The 13,288-nt window shown below is 40.4% G+C and overlaps 1 protein-coding gene across 1 annotated transcript in view; it reads left to right on the top strand.

The window, feature by feature from the left end:
- LOC309615448 (phospholipid-transporting ATPase IB-like) overlaps positions 1-13,288 on the top strand; it is a 61,131-nt gene that overhangs the window by 45,166 nt on the left and 2,677 nt on the right. The window contains exons 15-16 of the mRNA XM_082365107.1: positions 417-577; positions 12,401-12,523. The gene's annotated coding sequence lies outside the window, so the exon portion shown is untranslated. The remainder of the gene's footprint in view (positions 1-416; positions 578-12,400; positions 12,524-13,288) is intronic.

Genomic DNA, 13,288 nt, shown 5'->3' with positions numbered 1-13,288 from the left:
AGTTTCAGAAATAGTAGCCCTCCACTTCTTCCTCTCACGTATGTAGATAATGTAAATTAATATAGCAGGCCAACGTCAGACAACAGGTAGTGGTGGGGAAAATGGCAAACTCCATGTAAACTGGGCAACTAATATTGTGTATTTCTTTGGGGATGTTAAAGCAGTGACTCTGTGTTTTTTTGGTTTTATTTTTTTACTTTGCTTTTTGTTTTTGGTGGGGTAGGTAGGAACTTTCTTATATCTGTAAAAAGCTTACTTAATGAATTGGGAAATTTACCAGTAACTGCCATTTGAATGTGGCTGTATGTAGATTATTGCTGACTCCTTTGTAAAGCCTTTTAGAACAGGATGAAGTAAAATGAACCAAAACAGAACACTAAAACATGGTCGTCTGTCTTTTTTTTTTTTTTTTTCAGGTTATCTCCCCTCCAGAAGGCTGAGATAGTGGATATGGTTAAGGAACATGTAAAGGCCATCACCCTGGCCATCGGGGATCCAGACGGCCCACGTGGGTGTGGGAATCAGTGGGAACGAGGGCATGCAGGCCACCAACAACTCGGATTATGCCATCGCACAGGTCAGCGGCGTGGGTGGTCAGGTGGGCATGGAGAGTGCTGAAGACCTCGGATCCACCCCCCGAGGTTTACCCCACTCTCTAAGCTCCTTTCTGTAAGAAACTACCAGCACTTGGTTACCGAGGCCAGGCTCGTGCTGTTCGCCACATACAGGCCAATAAATGGAGAGACAAGGTGTTGGGACAAGGAATTGCAACTTTATTTGAAAAGCCAGCAGACCAAGAAGATGCTGGACTTGTGTCCCAAAGAACCACCTTGCCTGGGTTAGAATTCAGGCTTCTTTTATGCTGAAAGGGGATGGAGTGAAGTCAAACACTTCCTAGTTCCCATCAGCCTCTGGAGGGGATGTGTTAATTTCTTTGTCCCTGCAGTCATTCACAGGTGAGCCTGGTCAGGATGTTTCCTGTGAGCCAAACAAAGGTATTTTAGCTTAATGCTCATTACCTGGGAAGCAGGGTTCCGAGAAATGGGCCATTATGTATAATTTAAGCTTCAAGGCGACATCCCTCTAATGCTGAGCTTGCAATAGAATACAAAGATTCTTTCCTATTACAACATTTGGGGTTCTCTTTAGTTTTGTCCTTATGCACTTGGCATAAATAAAGTCTTCCCATTACCAGCTCTGGAGTTGGCAAAACTGCTGCCACTGAGAATCTGTAGCTCTACTAATATAACCTCCAAGTCCCCAGTCTCTCCAGTCTGTACTGTGTGCTTTGCTTCGTGGTGTCTCTTGGTAAAGACTTAAAATATCCCTATTTCCTTTTTTTTTAAAGGAGACACTGCCTCTTGGCAGGCATTTTTAAAAATTGTGTTTTTAGAGGAGTTTTAGCTTCACAGCAAAATGGAGCAGAAAGTACAGATATTTCCCATATATCCCCATGCCCCCTACACAAAGCCTTCCCTATTATCAGATCCTCCACCAGAGCAGTACATGTGTTATAACCGATGAACCTACACTGACAGGTCATTATCACCCAAGGTCCATAGTTTACATTAGGATTTACTCTTGGTGGTGTACAGTCTGTGGGTCTGGACGAATGTACAGTGACACGTATCCACCATTACAGTGTCATAGAGTAGTTTCACTGCCCTCAAAATCCTCTGCACTTCACACGTTCATGCCTCCCTCTGTCCTAAACCTTGGAAACCACTGCTCTTTTTACTGTTTCCATAGTTTTGCCTTTTCCATAATGTCATATAGTTGGAATCACACAGAACGTAACCTTTTCAAATGGGCTCCTTTCACTTAATTATATGCATTTAAAGTTCCTTCAAATCTTTTAAGCCTTGATAGCTCATTTCTTTTCAGTGCTGAATAATATTCCATTGTCTGGATGTTTCACAGTTTATCCATTCACCTGCTGAAGGACATCTTGGTTATTTACAAGTTTTGTCAGTTATGAATTAAGCTGCCATAAACCTCAGTGTGCAGGTTTCTTTTTATTTGGCTGCATTGAGTCTTCGTTGCTACGCACAGGCTTTCTCTAGTTGCAGCGAGCGGGGGCTGCTCTTCGTTGCGGTGCGTGGGCTTCTCGTTGCAGTGGCTTCTCTTGTTGCGGAGCACGGGCTTTAGGCACGCGGGCTTCAGTAGTTGCGGCGCATGGGCTCAGTTGCTCCACGGCACTTGGGATCTTCCCGGACCAGGGATCAAACCCGTGTCCCCTGCCTTGGCAGGTGGATCCTTAACCACTGTGCCACCAGGGAAGTCCCAGTGTGTAGGTTTTTGTGTGGACAGAAGTTTTCAGTTCCTTTGGGTAAACATCAAGCAGTGCAATTGCTGGGTTGTATGGTATGTATAAAAGTATGTTTAGTTTTGTAAGAAACTGCCAAACTGTCCTCCACAGTGGCTGTCGCATTTTTTGGAAGGTGTTTAAGAAGAGTGCATGGTCCTATGATTTAAACCTCCTGCATGTTTATGCACCATCCTTTGCTGTTAGCGAGAACACCTCCTGTTTCTACATTTTAATATTGTTACTTTTGAAGAACATTTTAATGAACAATTAAGATATTTTGGAACAATGTTTTAATAATTTAATATTGGCTTTGAATAGATGTAATTTTTTATCACATTTGAGCAATGAACAATAACACTGTCATTCTTGCTGGACTCAGGAGCCACATGTAATTCTTGAGCAGCTCCCTAGGAATAACCCTGGGCCTCCAGGTAGGCCACCCCTGCGGGGCTGTTCTTATGGTGGCTCTCCCTGAGAGACTAGCTGACTTAGTAGTCTGTCCAAAGGTAAGTGGATGCCTAAAACTAGAGTGGTAACAGCATGGATTGTTAGGGCTCTGCCACATAGATGGAAAGCATACGGTCTCGATGTCTGAATCAGGTCAGTTCTAGAATCTTCTCCTTACTCATGGATTAAGCGTCCTGGTTTTATAGACGGGAAAACTGGGGCTCCTCTGTACGAGGGGTCTGAGTTAAGGAAAGTGTCAGTGGATGACCATCAAAGCACCTGTCTGTAAACACAGAAGTGTTTGCACCACACTCACCTGTTTCCTTCACTGCTCAATGCCATTGGGATGCATGCTTCCTGTGGGCTCAGCAATTACATGTGCCGTAAACACTGACCTAGTAAACACTCCAGCTGCACACAGCTGGCCGGAATCAGGTGTCCTGGGCCCCCGGGGAATATCTGTTCACCATTTTCTCTAGGGAAGGTAATTCCAGCGTTCTCTTTTTATACCAAATATTAAAAGGGTTTAGAATTGCAGCTGCAGCTGTGATCAGGCAGATGGTATAGGATTCCAGGCTTTCTTTTCTTCCTTCCACCCACCCTAAGTCGCCTCACCAAGCCAGTCACTAATGCGGGAGACTGATCTGACTCATGCTTTGGCCCCTTTTTATTAAAATGCTATTTCAGGTTAATGAAAGCACTTTGAGCTCCATCCGTTTTTCTTTCTGTTTGTTTGTTTTTCAGTCTCGATTTTACCTGAGAGCAGCTCTTTGACCGGAGCTGGGCAGAAGGGTGTCCTCCACGGTGTGGGCTGTTTCAGACTCCCCCCGGAATGAGTCTTGTCCCCAGGGCCGTGGTGGCCATTCTCCCATTTCCGCCCCATCTGCCCCACCCTCAGGTGGGCTGGAGCTGAGGGTGCAGCCATCTTTCCTTTGCTGCCTCTTGCAATGCACGACTCTCCCTTCCTCAGAGAGGATCGTGTAACATTCTGGTCACAACCTAGATCTTTTTCTTTGCAGAAAAGAGTAGAGTATTTGTTTCTTCCTCCCTAAACTTCTTAATATTTTAAAACCATCCCAGGAAATACAACTTTGACTTCAAATGTCTTTTTTCCCCCTGCAAATAAATCAGTGCAAAGCTAAAAATTGGGACAATAGGAGTGTTGTCTGTAATGACTGGTTTAATAGCAAGCTCTAGGTAAAAACAAAGGCTGGCCGCCTTCTTGAACTCACTTATTTCAGTGTAGCTGTGCATTTCACGACTCAGCATCTCCCTCCGCTTCCTGACCCTCATGTTCCAAACTCTCAAGCAGTCCTTTTTGAAAGGCTATTTTTTCCCATGTGTACCGCCTTCTGCCACTTTGAGGTCAGTATTTAATTTTCTTGGTCACAATTACTGAATTGTCTCGTTTTGCGGAATAATTCTCCCGAATAGTCATCCCCCAAAATGTTCATTGAGCGCTTCCCACATCTTAGGCATGAATCCTGGGCGTAAGCAGTGGGTGAGCAGTGAGCCCTGCTCACTTCGTTTGAAGGTGCAAAGTGCTGTGGCAAAGGAACACATAGATGAGGTAAGGCAGCTGAGGCGTGCTGCAGAGATCACACGTTACCTCCTTTTTAATTTTACTTTTTCTCTTTATATATTTATTACAGGAAATGGGGGAAGTGATTCCCATAAGTTTTATGATTCGCATAAGACTTGATCAGACAGAAAAATCCATGACAGAGGTTCTTGTTTCCAGGTTCTTACTTCATTAAATAATGCTGACCCCTTCTCATGATTAAGGTCCTAGATGTGGATCAGATTAAATTCAAAGCCTTGTAGGTGACAAGTGAAAATCCAAGCAGAATTTGCTGGGCAAAAAAGTGATGTTTATTCATTTATTTTAATGATGAAAGTTAATTTTATAAAGCTTTAAAAAAATTCCTTTATAGTGAACAGTCATGTCAGGTTGTCTGGGAATAGGTTTCATTCTGCTTCTGTCCTCCAGAGTAGGAACTGCTGAGGTGGGAAAACAACATTTTGTGGAGTTTGTCAGTAAGTGGTAGGTTCCTTTGAACTCCATTGACCGTTATTTCTGTCTTTTAGTTTAGCTACTTAGAGAAGCTTCTGTTGGTTTATGGAACTTGGAATTATTTTCGAGTGACCAAATGCATATTGTATCGTTTGTACAAGAATGTTGTGTTATACATCATTGAGGTAAGAAAGGAGATAACGCTTTCTTTACTTGAGGAGTTATATCTTATCTTTGACATACAGCTTGATAGTTTAGTTTTTTTCGTATTTATCTCACTTAAAATACTGTTACATGATCCTGCTTTAAGCTTTTGCTCACATAAAATCAATTTAACATATTTTGCTAACATTTTTTGTTATGATGTCATGATAACTTGTTGACATAATCTGTGGTTAAAAAAAAATATCCTGTTTGGAACCGAAGTGCATCTCTGCCGGCTCCAGATCCTCCTGGTGATTCAAGGCACCAGAAATCTCTAGGCTTCTGAGCTGTCTTCCTCCTGACACGGGAAATCTTGTCGCAAGGCTATTGCTGCCTTCCTGACATCCCACTCAGGGACGGGAAGGGCCTTGTCCTCGCAGACACCCGCTCTTTCCTTTTGTGTCTCGGCTGCACTTAGCACTGGTGGTTGAAGCAAGTGGAAAGAGAAACCTTTTCACCAGCATCGTCTCCACGTTAACAAAATGACATGAAAGAAACCCGTCCCTGCCCTCCTCCCCGTGTTGGGGGCAGCGGGGCTGTGGCTTCCACACTGTAGCCAGCCCTGCCGCCCCCCGCGGGCTGCCGTCCTCACGGCCACACTGGCACAGCGCCCGGCAGCAGGGCCTCTGTTTTCCTGAAAATGGACCCAGGAAGAGATCCATAACTGCATTTTTCATGGGCTCTGAAAGTTTGCCATGCCTTTATTGCTTCTGAAAAAGCATGTTTGCTCTAGTGTGTAGTGTATAAGGGTTATGGGATATGGGAAGTGAATCTTCCTTTTTTTATTGAAGTATTGTTGATTTGCAATATTATATTAGTTTCAGGTGTACAACATAGTGATTCAGTAGTTTTACAGATTATACTCTGTTTAAAGTTATTACAAAATAACTGCTGTATTTCCCTGTGCTGTATAATATATCCTTGCTACTTGTTTATTTTAAAAATTATTATTTATGTATTGGTTTTTTTAATTGAAGTATCGTTGATTTACAATACTATATTATTTTCATGTGTGCATGCTTAATTTTTTTTATACGTGGTAGTTTGTGTCTCTTAATCCCACACCCCTATCTTGCCCCTCCCTCACTTCCCTCTCCTCATTGGTAACCACTAGTTTGTCCTCTCTGTCTGGGCATCTATTTCTGTTTTGTTATATTTCTAGGTCCATACATGTTGTCTCAAATGGCATCATTTCATTCTTTTTTATGGCTGAGTAATATTCCATTGTATGTATATACCACATCTTTATTCCTTTGTAGATGGGCACATTATTTACAATAGCCAAGATATGGGAGTGAATCTTCTAACTACCATTCTGACTTAAAAAATACCTGTGTAAGCTTTAAATTTGGTTGTGGAAATATGTTTTGAAACATTTTATTCTGAAGTAATTATAGATTCACAGGAAGTTACAGAAAATATTTACAGGAGATCTTGTGAACCCTTCACCCAGTTTCCCCCAAAGATAACACTGTGTATAATACAGGTGTTAATATGAAAACCAGGACATTGATACTGGTACAACTTACAGAGCTTATTCAGATTTCATCAGCTTTACATGCCACATGTGTGTATGTGTGCATGTGTGTCTCTCTATGCACTTTTATCCCTGTGTAGACTCACATAACCACCAGAGTAATCAAGATGCAGACCTGTTCCAATAAAGGGTAGAAACCTGCCCCATCCACAGGATCTGCCTTGTGCTACTCCTTTATATCCACACCCACCCCTAACCCCTGGCAGTGGCTAATCTGTTCTCTTTTCCTACAACTGGGTTCTTGCAAGAATGTTATAAAAGTGCAATCATGGAGTACGTAACTTTTTGAGACTGGATTTTTTTCACTCAGTATAATTCCCTTCAGATCCATCCAAGTTGTCGCACGAACAATCATTTTTCCTTTTTATTGCTGTGTAGTCCTCCACCTGTTGAAGGACATGTAGGTTGGTTCCAGTTTGGAGCCATCATGAATAAAGTCCTGTTAACATGTGTATAGGCTTATGTGTAAACACGAGTTTTCACTTAGGGTAAGTGTCCAAGAGTACATTTGCTGAGTCATATGGTAAGTGTATGTTTAGTCTTAAAAGAGACTGCCAAACTGTTTTCCAGAGTGACTTTACCATTTTAAATTCTCACTGGCAAAGTATCTGTTATCCTTTTTTTCTAGATCTTTGCCAGCATTTGGTGTTACTGCTATTTGTTTTTTTAGCCATTCTGATAGCTGTGTAGTAAGATCTCACTGCAGTTTTAAATTACATTTTGCTAGCGGCTAATGATGTTGAACATCTTTTCATGTACTTATTTGCTCTTTGCATATCTTCTTCAGTGAAATGTCTCTTCATATCTTTTGTCATTTCTAACTGGATTGTTAGTTTTTTTCACTGTTAACTTTTGAGAGTTCTCCACATATTCTAGATATTAGTCCTGTGTCAGAAAGAAGTTTGCAAATATTTTCTCCCAGCCTGTATCTTGTCATGTTGTGTTTTCATGGTATAATTTTAGCTGTAGGATTTTTGTAGATGCCCTTCATCAAGGTGAGGAAGTTCCCCGCTTTTCCTAGAATGCTGAGAGTTTTTTTGTTTTGTTTTGTTTTTTTAACCTCTTTATTAGAGTATAATTGCTTTACAATGGTGTGTTAGTTTCTGCTTTATAACAAAGTGAATCAGTTATACATATGTCCCCATATCTCTTCCCTCTTGCATCTCCCTCCCTCCCACCCTACCTATCCCACCCCTCTACGTGGTCACAAGCACCGAGCTGATCTCCCTGTGCTATGCGGCTGCTTCCCACTAGCTATCTATTTTACGTTTGGTAGTGTATATATGTCCATGCCACTCTCTCACTTTGTCCCAGCTTACCCTTCCCCCTCCCTGTATCCTCAAGTCCATTCTCTAGTAGGCCTGCATCTTTATTCCCATCTTGCCCCTAGGTTCTTCTGACCTTTTTTTTTTTTTTTTAAGATTCCATATATATGTGTTAGCAATACGGTATTTGTTTTTCTCTTTCTGACTTCACTCTGTATGACAGTCTCTAGGTCCATCCACCTCACTACAAATAACTCAATTTCATTCCTTTTTATGGCTGAGTAATATTCCATTGTATATATGTGCCACATCTTCTTTACCCATTCATCTGTCGATGGACATTCAGGTTGCTTCCATGTCCTGGCTATTGTAAATAAAGCTGCAATGAATATTTTGGTACATGACTCTTGAGATAATGAGTACATGCTGAGAGTCATATGGATATGGGCTCAAATCCCATCTCTGCCACTTACTAGTTGTGTGATTTGAGTGAATAATTTAACCTCTCTGAGCCTTAGTTTCCACAATTTTTAAATCTAGATAACAATTCTTAAATCTAGATAAAAGTAGTAATAATACCTATTTTATCATATTGCCATGAGGATTAAATATGATAACACATTTAAAGTAACAGCACAGTGCCGTGTATATGGTAAGTGCCCAGTATATGCTTGCTATTAAATTGAAACACTGTGATAGGGAAAGGATATTTGTGGTAACTGTGCCCGTAGAAGACATACAATAAACCCTTGTTACTTGATTTGAGATTAGTTGCAAGTGTCCTTTTGCAAGAAATTCATATTTTGGAATAAATAGGTATGCCAGTAATAAAGTATATCAATATTTTAAATGTCAGTAATATGTGATACCTGAAGTTCATAATTTATGAAAGAATAATTGTATGGGCCTCCTCAGTAGTCACTTCCCCACAGTTCTGCCAGCTGAGGTGTACATCCTCTTGCCACTATTTAAAATATACGGGTATCTTTAGGTCAACCCTGACCCGGTTCACATGGCTTCCTTCTCTTTCAGCTTTGGTTCGCCTTTGTTAATGGATTTTCTGGGCAGATTTTATTTGAACGTTGGTGCATCGGCTTGTACAACGTGGTAAGCCTTCTCCATCTCTCTCTGATGGCATGCAGAGCTGCGCTGTTTGTGTCTGGGAAGTGTATCTACGTCCCTCATCTGCATGCATGGCGGGCAGCACAAATACATACTTAGGGCCTTGTTGCTGCCACACATCCTGCAGGAGCCTAAACTCTTCACATGTGTTTTCAATCATAGCAGATCATTCTAGAGTAACTACATGACATTTGTACCCAATGTACGTTGATAATATAATCAAAATCTCTTTAAATCTGCTTGTACAATGTTTTCATATTTTTAAAATTAATTTATTTATTTATTTATTTTTGGCTGCGTTGGGTCTTTGTTGCTGCGTGCAGGCTTCTCATTGCAGTGGCTTCTCTTGTTGCGGAGCGCGGGCTCTAGGCATGCGGGCTCAGTAGTTGTGGTGCACGGGCTTAGTTGCTCCGCGGCATGTGGGATCTTCCCAGACCAGGGATCAAACCCGTGTCCCCTGAATTGGCAGGCAGATTCTTAACCACTGCGCCGCCAGGGAAGTCCCTGTTTTCATATTTTTAAGCCAAGTAAAAACTGCTGAACTCTACCTAAACCCGTTGCATTTAATATATATAATTTAGAGTTATCTATCTTTGTGTCTATACGTGTATGTGTATATGTTTATAGTGTAATTCCATGTCTTTTTAAGCCTCTTGGTAGAAAATTTGTACTTGTGGAATATCACACTGTGTTTGTACTAAATGATTAATTTTTATATCAAGCCTATCGTAAATACTATTTTCCATTTTAATGGAATTTTCTAACAATAAATAATCCCATACCATTACTTGAGTTATTCTGAATTCAAAAACTAGATGGAGGGACTTTCCTGGTAGCACAGCGGTTAAGAATCTGCCTGCCAATGCAGGGGACACGGGTTCAAGCCCTGGTCCGGGAGGATCCCACATGCTGTGAGGCAGCTAAGCCCATGCGCCACAACTACTGAGCCTGTGCTCTAGAGCCCGTGAGTCACAACTACTGAGGCCGCGTGCCACAACTACTGAAGCCCACGTGCCTAGATCCTGTGTTCCACAAGAGAAGCCACCGCAATGAGAAGCCCGCGCACCACACCGAAGAGTAGCCCCTGCTCGCTGCAACTAGAGAAAAGCCCGCATGCAGCATTGAAGACCCAACGCAGCCAAAAATAAATAAAACTTAAAAAAAAAAAACAACTAGATGGAAATTAAATAGTAAGGCTAACTGGCTTATTACCCACATCACCTTTTCATTTTTGTTTTGTTTTACTTTTTTTGTATTATTATTCCACCTAAGGGTTAGAAGTTAGGAAACCTGGCATAAAAATTAGGTTCCCAGCAAGCATATCATGACCTCTCTCCTGCACTGCATTATCGCAATCACATTATACTTTGCATGCTCTGTGCCCTAACTCCTAAAAGTCTGTCTTCTAGGATCTTAAATTCCAAAACAGACAACACAGACAGAAGTCACCGAATAGAAGTCATTGGGTGCCCAATAATACAAAAATGTCTAGGGCTATGAATATTTACAGTCGTGTGTGTGCCAATGCCGGGGTGTATTTGGCTAGAGCACTGTACCAGGGAAGCTGAGGTCCTAGGTAAAGTTGTCTCTGCCAGGCTCTTGGTCACAGAGGACAATACTCATAAACTTTCTTTGAAGTTTCATTAGAGACAGGAGTAGGGAGTGGCAGTGTCTCTCTTCTGGGTTAGAAAAATCACTATGAATGTATTAGCCACAGCTATTGATCAGTGGAATCTTATTTTTTTTAATAAAGGAAAACATAGATGCTGGCATTTTTATAAGCAGCAAATGGGACTACAGTGGGAAACACATAATTAGGGACAATTGAGGATAAAATACAATGATATGCTTATTAAATATATATTGACATACTAAATCTCATCCCATTACAAGTATATTTTACAGATGAAAAAAAAAATGAGGACCAGGACATTTCAAATAGTTACTGGCAATGCCAGAGATAGACTCTGTCTACTTATTTGATAACTAAATTTGAATGAGTTGTCACACTACTTCTAGAGGTTATACATTATTTCTGCTACACTGCTCATGCATGACTAACTGCTATCAGAATTACCCTCCTACGAGAAAAAAACTAGAATACCAGAAAAATACCAGTTTTCAGGCATTAGACACTAGGCTGCTCATTGCTGTGATCTCTGAGAGCAGGCCTATTTTTAGGGCACAGTGAAGAAAGATGGGCCCAAAAGAAAGCCCACCTGTCTTACTGAATTTAAGATACAGACGTTGGAATTCAGTGGGCCAAGAGGGCTAGAATTTGCCAGATAGAGTATCAGAGACAGACAAACTGTACTGAGAGATGGAGAGAGAGAAAAAGAGGTGCAGACACAGAGAAATATAGAGACAGAGTGTTTCTGGAAGTCTGTGGAGAGCCCCCTTGAGCCTTTGGCTGATGATTTATCTGTATGTGCATGAGGAAAGTCTGCCCAAAGCTAAGGAAAAAAGCACCAGAAAGCAGTAAGCTAGACTCCTGGAGCTCATTCAGGGCTGGGAACAGTTTGTATTCCTATCAGCCAGTTTGGGGAGACTTACTACACAGGATATTGGGGAAATTCCTTAAATTAGTCACACTTTTAAAAATAAGGATGAATTAATCCCATGATAAACACTATTCTGGACCCATCATAACGAGACTTAAAAGCACGCCTCAAAAGTATTAAACTGATTTGCAAGTCACTTACCTGCATGTTAGAACACAAGCAAACAATTCTTTTTTAATTTTTAATTTTAAAAAATTGAATAAAGATTCTTTAAATTCTATAGTGCTTTACAATTTTCAAAAGTTTCACACACATGATTTCACAAAATCCAATAATAACCCCTTTATTCCCTACTCCCATATTGCCCCTACCCACTTCCCTCTCCCCACTGGTAAATACTAGTTTGTTCTCTATATCTGTGAGTCTGCTTCTTTTTTGTTCTATTCACTAGTTTGTTGTATTTTTCAGATTTCACATATAAGTGATATCATACAGTATCTGTCTTTTTCTGTCTGACTTATTTCACTTAGCATGATGCCCTCCAAGTCCATCCATGTTGCTGCAAATGGCAAAATTTCATTCTTTTTATGGCTGAGTAGTATTCCATTTGTGTGTGTGTGTGTGTGTGTGTGTGTGTGTGTGTGTATAATCAAATATATGTGTATACATATATTGGGTTGGCCAAAAAGTTCATTCGGTTTTAAGTAAAAAGATACATTTTTCATTTTCACCAAGAACCTTATTGAATAACATATTCATTAACCAAATGAACTTTTTGGCCAACCCAATATATATATATACCACATCTTCTTTATTCATTCATCTGTTGATGGACACTTAGGTTGCTTCCATGCTTTGGCAATTGTTAATAATGCTGCTATGAACATTGGGGTGCATGTAATAACTGCAGTACGTTATCAAAGCGAGGAAAATGACATTGCACAATACAATCTCAAATACAGACTGAAAGCTCTTTTTAATAGAGTCTTGTTTCCTATGTAGATTTTCACGTCACTGCCACCTATTACTCTGGGAATCTTTGAACAGTGTTGCAGTCAGGAGAGCCTGCTTAGGTATCCACAACTCTACACAATTTCTCAGACAGGTGATATTTTCAATATAAAGGTAAGCAGAAGATTATTGCAGGTCTTTCATCTCAACTTCCCTCCAAAATGTACTTTTGTCTCTTCCCTTTCTGCTGCTTTAGGAAAAATAATCAAAAAACACAAGGAATGCAGCCCTATGCCATGTTTTTATGTACTCTACCCAACATTCCATGAATCCTGAGGTTTTCCAATTTGGTAGTAGCTTTGTTTTTGAACCAGTTTCTTACATTCTTTCCTAAAATCTGCTTTACTCCAGGAAATTTGAGTCACAGGCCAAATATGTTTTTTCCACATTCTCTTCTTCTCTAGTCCTTTATCTGTTAGTCTTCCTGGCAAGCATGAAAAAAAAAAAAAAAAGCTGGTATATTTAGAATTGAATGAACAAAGACTTGTTTTTGTTATTGTTCTATCATTTCCCAACCAATGTGCACCCTTGTTTGATTGATCCCATAGATTTTATATTGAGATTTCCTTTAAGAAAATTGTGCAGGCATACCTTGTTTTATTGCACTTTGTAGATACTGTGTTTCTTACAAATTGAAGGTTTGTGGCAACCCTGCATTGTCAGATGATGGTTAGCATTTTAATTAATGTGTGTACATTGTTTTTTTAGACATAATGCTATTGTACACTTAATAGACTAAGTATAGTGTAAACATAACTTTTATATGTACTGGGAAACTAAAAAGTTCATGTGACTCACTTTATTGCAATATTTGCTTTATTGTGGTGGTCTGGAACCAAACCTGCAGTATCTCTGAGGTATGCCTGTATATGGGGTATT

The sequence above is a fragment of the Balaenoptera borealis genome, assembly GCF_965194805.1.
Source record: "Balaenoptera borealis genome assembly, chromosome: 18".
Taxonomy (NCBI): Eukaryota; Metazoa; Chordata; class Mammalia; order Artiodactyla; family Balaenopteridae; genus Balaenoptera; species Balaenoptera borealis.
This window is presented reverse-complemented; position numbering and strand designations above follow the sequence as displayed.